Source organism: Mus caroli, chromosome 5 (genome assembly GCF_900094665.2).
Source record: "Mus caroli chromosome 5, CAROLI_EIJ_v1.1, whole genome shotgun sequence".
NCBI classification, from domain to species: Eukaryota; Metazoa; Chordata; class Mammalia; order Rodentia; family Muridae; genus Mus; species Mus caroli.
In genome coordinates, this window is record NC_034574.1 from 65,526,669 (window position 1) to 65,532,441 (window position 5,773).

The 5,773-nt window shown below is 47.3% G+C and overlaps 1 pseudogene; it reads right to left on the reverse strand.

The window, feature by feature from the left end:
• LOC110293808 overlaps positions 1 to 2,079 on the reverse strand; it is a 4,557-nt pseudogene extending 2,478 nt beyond the window's left edge.
• Positions 2,080 to 5,773: the final 3,694 nt, after the last annotated feature.

Here is a 5,773-nt window from a genome sequence, read left to right on the forward strand (position 1 = left end):
ATTCTGTGTGTTCTATTATATTGAGAACATTATCTTGCTAATTTGAATTTTTTAAGTAAGCTACTTAAGGATACTATTTCAGGTTTTGTTTCCTCAGAATTAGAGTTCCACTCTTGAAAACATACTTAATGCATTATAAAATGTTTTGAATAATTCTATTTAATCTGCTCTGATTTTTAGTACTATTCAATTTGTGGGAATTNCTTGCCATTTTGTGGTTTTGTTTGTTTGTTTTGAGACATAGTCTCACTATGTAGCTCCTGTCCGGGAACTCACTATGCAGACCAGACTGGCCCTGAACTCGGTGATCTGCCTGCTTCTGCCTCCCAAGTGCTTGGATTACAAGCATGTGGCTCTGTACCCTGCTAATGTTTGCCATTTGACCACACTGTGCCCCCATGAGTGGTTACTAATTGTTCATTTTCAGAGGTCTCACCACCTACCAGGTAGGAGTTGAGACAGGGTCGTCTTGCTTTGTAGTCCAGGTTGGTTTCAAACTCCAGATCCTCGTGGCTCATCCCCTGAGCAGCAGGATTACCACCTGCATCATTATTCCCAACTTGAGCTGTGACTTAATTAGAGATATTCCCCTAGGAATTTCCCACTTCAGACACTTCAGGCTTGCCATATACACCTAAGTATGTCCCTAAAAGTCCTTTGTATCCTTCCCTGCTTTCCAAACCTACTAGCACATCTGCTACTCTTCAGAGACCAGACTCTAGGAAGAGAAGAGAGAGCCTACCTTCACAATGTAGTCAGCCATCAGGTTGTATTTGTAGAGAATGAAAACACCTAGCCCAATAGGGATGAGAGTGCTGTAGAGAGTCAGGGTGACTGCCCCCAGGTGGAGCAATTGCACCAGAGGGTTATTGATCCAGGCAGGGCTGTAGATCCAGAGGCAGAGGGGCATCAACACAAGGGCCAGGAGTGTGGAGGAAATGGTCATGATGATGCTGCAAAAAGGTATGAGCAGAAGTCAGAAAGGGATTTGAGCCAGAGTCAGCCATGTCTTTCCTTACCTGTTACAAAGCCCCCGGAAGGGAGGTGGTAACACTGCAAGCCTCCGGGTTAAAGTCTGCAGAGAATCTATTTTATCATGTCTCAATAGAAACAGGAATTCCAGGCAAGACAATGGCCTAGGATGCAGGACCCAGGACAGCTGCCCTGGGCGTTGTGAAGCCTGGAAACTGAGTAACTGAGAGGACACAAAGGAAAGAAACCTTTTTTCTTTTAACCCTACCAAATAGCCTGCAGCGTGGAAGCTGGCGAAGTGACTTGTAGGATGAAACTCGATTACATTGCACACTCAAGATTACTTTCCTTATGGTACTACAGTCCTGATTTGCTTTTTTGAGGTTCATGTCGCTGTCCACCAGCAGGGACATGAGATTGGAGAGATTTCCACCAGGTCAGCAGCCACATAAGAGTATGGCCACCGCAGCCACCTCATCCAGCTTGAAGATGAGGGCCAGCAAGAAGGCTAGCAGCGGCCAGAAGCCGACTGGCAGGCAGAGCACACAGCCAGTAGAGCGCCCACGGGCCTCCAGATGTGCGCCCTTCTCGAAGTGGTTCACGTCCACAGTACAGCCTAGACCCAGCATGGTGATTCACAAGGCGGCGCCCACAAACAAGTTCAGCCCGTGGTTGAGCGGCCTGTCCCAGAATGGGGACTCGTGGAGGATCCAGGGCCCAGGGAAAGCGGAGGAGCCCTGGCCAGCCATGCCGACTGCGACTGCGACTGCGAGGCTGCTGCTCGTGGGCTCTGGAGTCGGGGTCGCCTCTGGGCTAAAGCCCATGTTCGGACTAGGAGCGAGGCTGAGCCCGGGACCGGGACTAGAGGTGACAGCGAGAGGCGAGAGGGTGCTGGCGTTCGCCCTGCTGACTTTGGGAGACAGGGTGAGGTTGTCAGGCAGCAGCGAGGACTGGGCAAGGAGCAAAGTCATGTTGTCCAGGCTGTCCATGGAGCTGTCGCCGAGGCGCGGTCTGCAGAGGCAGTCCCTGGCCACACCTCCCTCGGTCTTGTGGTCCCTTTTACCTGTCTGTCTGGTCAAGTGTCCCCGCAGCGTCGGTGCGGCGGGCTGGTCGGGCTGGTCGTCGCTCCGCTCCGTTGTGCATGCTGCCCTGCAGCTGGTACTGAGCACTGCATGGCCCTGTCTTCGCCCGCCCGCACCGCAGGCCCCGCCCTGCAGCTCGGTCCCCTCCTTTTAATCACAGCTAAGTGGCTCTGTACCAGTGCAGCCAGGGGCGGAACAAAGACCCTACAAAGTCCAAGAGGGCGGAGAAGACCAACCAGGCCTGGCTACCCATCAAATTCTCTGATGGTCCTGCCTCTTTTTCTTTTGAAAATAATTTTTCTAGTTCAAATGTTAAATTTGAACATAAAGTCCCATGTGAGGTTTGGATAGATGTATAAGCTTGTCAAGTCATATTGAATGTAGCTACTTCAACATTTATCTGTTTTGTTTTGTTTTGTTTTTATGATGAAAACATTTCCTATGCTTTCGCCTAGCAGTGCACAATTATCTTTAGTCAGTCTGCACAGCAGCTGCGCACCAGAACTCGGCCTCTTTGGTAATGAAATTTAGAGGGCCAGACTCATCGAATGGAGAAAAAGAAGCTCATCTATGTATATATAAGTCATATATATAAATAGCTTAAATAGCCCGCAGCCCTACCCATAGAGGCACCAGGTTTCATGTGAGCCGGTCTAAAAGCAGCACGTGTCTCTGGCTTAAATTCGCAAACGAAAGTGTTAAGCCTTTATGTCCAGCCTAAGAGTTAAAAAAACAATAATACTGATCATGGTTTTTTGAGCCTGGTGCTATTTCAGAGCCAGGGCATACACATGGGCTCTATACTCTGTCTACAAATTCTATTTCATTTGTATTGATACATTGCAATTGTACATATCCATTGTGGGTGGCATAGCATTTTAATCACATACACAATGCTAACGATCAGATGAGAGCCATTGGCACACATTTGCATTGTCTCTGCTTAGGAAACTTGAATCCTCCCAGGCCCTGTATTGAAAATATTCAATCACTAGTTGCCAGTTACCCTTCTGGGTCATACCTGACTCTTACAGTTGGAGGCAGGACACCCCCACTTCCCCATACGAAGCTCCTAAGTACCTGGCTCGATCTCCACCTTGTTGTGAAGCTGGGCTGAGAAAAGTCTTGATGAAAACAATGAATGTTAAGGGTGTTGTGGTCAGCTTTCACTGCAAACACCCGTTCTAACTAACTAGGTAGTATAGACTTTGGTTGTGGTTTGTTTTGGTGTGCGAAGTTTTATTTGTTTGCAAGGATTTATACATATAAATACACATATATAAAACAAGGTTTATAATGTTGTTAGAAATTTAAAGGAGTCAATGGCAGGTGGGGAGAAGACATTTCCGTGGTCACAGATTTATGAAGTATCGTGAGTAGAGTCTCAGCGCTGGGATCAGAGGACTGGACAGAAACGAAGTATGGAGAGGCTTGCCCGCAGACAGGCTAATCCCACACAAATCACCTCAGAGTCTACCGGAACAGAGCCTCAGCAGTGTGAAGCCCATCACTCCATACACGTCAGAGGAAAGGAACTTCTCTCCATAGAGTGTATCTCCTAAGGAGGTGGGAATGTCCCTGGAGTAATTACAGCAGTGCAGCCAGTTAACAGCCAGCATGGGAATGTCTAGCCTATGTCAGGGCCCAGGCTGTTCTTGCTGAGCAAAACCAAGACGGAGTGAATTCTTCCCCACAAGAAATGATTCCTATCCCTTTCCCAGAGAGACAGGGTGATACTGTGAGCCCCGTCTTTGTTTTTCTTCCTCCCCAGGTCTCATGGAAACGGCAGAGGAGATGAAAAATGAGACTACAATCCTACCGTGCTGAAGCACACACAATCTTCTGCTCCTCCACTGTAGGATTAATTCAAGGAGGTTAGAACTTCAGCAAACATTTGGGAGCACAATATGTTCTAATGTCCTAAACTCAAAAAAGGGGCATTCACGTGTGTAAAGCTCTGAAGAACATGGGCTGTAATGAAAAATAGTCTATGTTTTCAAGACCTACAAGGTTAAAAGACAGATGTGTAATGAGATGTGCTCTTCATGACTTGAGTACATCCTGACAGTGCCATTTTATCACAAGATCAGGGTGGCTTTACCTACCAAGCCCAGCTATAGTTGAAGTTTTGAATTTCCCCCCAAAGCCTCAATGCTAAAGGTTCAGTCCCAATCTGAAGTCCTGGCACTGCTAAGGGGTGGGGCCTATTGGAAGCTCTTTACTTCACTGAGAGAATGCTTGCAAAGAGAACTGTGAGATCTCAGCCCCTGCTCACTCGGTTTTGATTCCTGGCTAAGAGACAAACAGCTTGGCTTCCTGTGTGTTTCCACCTCATACGATGCTCCAAAGCAATACAGGTAAGCAATCATGGGCTGATGCTGAAACTTTCAAAATCATGAAACAAAACCTCTTCTCTTTGTAAGCTGACTATCTCAGGTGTTTTGTTACAGAGCTGTTTTATATTCTCAAGCCCTGGACTTAAGATGAGCTAAGAACACCCCTGGCAGGGATGCAGCTGAGGCTGGCTCAGTTGACCGTGCACCAAGCCTGCTTGCTTTAGCATGGCTCCTCCTCATTTTAAAGATATTAAAACCCACAAATAAAATAAGCAGTCATTACAGGCAGACTAACCAGCTCCTCCCAGGGCTTGGGGAGAAATCTGGGAGGCAATTTGTACAATGGGTGAAGAATGGAAACAGAGAGTGCTGGATGGAAACTAGAAAGGCCAGGATCCTGCTCAGCCTACAACAATGGGGGGCTGTGTGGACCCCGCAGACCTGTGGCCATTTCTCCTGCAGTGGCTGCTGTTAGTGCAAAGGGAAAGGGTGCTCTTGCCTGTTCTATTCTTCCTGAACTCTCACTGCTGAGGCGAACCTTCCAGGATCGGGGACAGAGCCACCTATGGGGAAAAAAAAAAAAAAAAAAACTAAAAGTGCAGCAGGAAAAAATGTACATGCTAGGAATGCACACAAGAGCACAAGAAGGGATGAAAACAGTGGTACTATAGAAAACACTCACATGCACTTACAACCAAACAAATGAAAGTGTAACAATCAGAGGGCATTGTCTTAGCATTGGAAAAGATTAGAACGACTAATTATGTGGTAGAGCAGGGGTATGCTGCATCAACTCCACACTCATCTGGTCAGTCTTACGTTTCTAGAAGAAAACTTGACAGTAGATGACACCTGCCCTACAAATGTGTATCCTCTTTGACCTGGTGAGTCTGTCTCCGGGTATTTATCCCAACAACTGGGGGATTGAAAACATACCTGAACACGGCATGCACATCCGGGGTGCGCAGTGAACTCTCTGGAGCCTCTCGTCTCATCTCACGTGTGACTTCACAAGAAGTTTGCAGCAATGCTCACAAACAGAGAGTGAGACACATGCCTAACACACTATCAGATGCCAGTACTCCCTTGTAAATGCACTGTCCTGTGAACTAAGAGGCAGTAATCGGGATGCTGTTGTGCAGACTCTAAGTATCATGCTTTGGGACTGGAGTTCCTTATTTGCAGTACCTGAGATCAAACCCAGTGCCTGGCACACTGTGCATTCTGGCACACTGCATCCTGTTCTACTATGGAGAAACCACCCCACCTCGATGACCAGAGGTCTTTAGTTTTTAATTTGCATTGTTTATTTTCCTTTATGTGTGCACCAGGGTAAGTGTTTGTGCTTTACATTCATGGAGGTGCCCTTGAAGGACAGGTGTC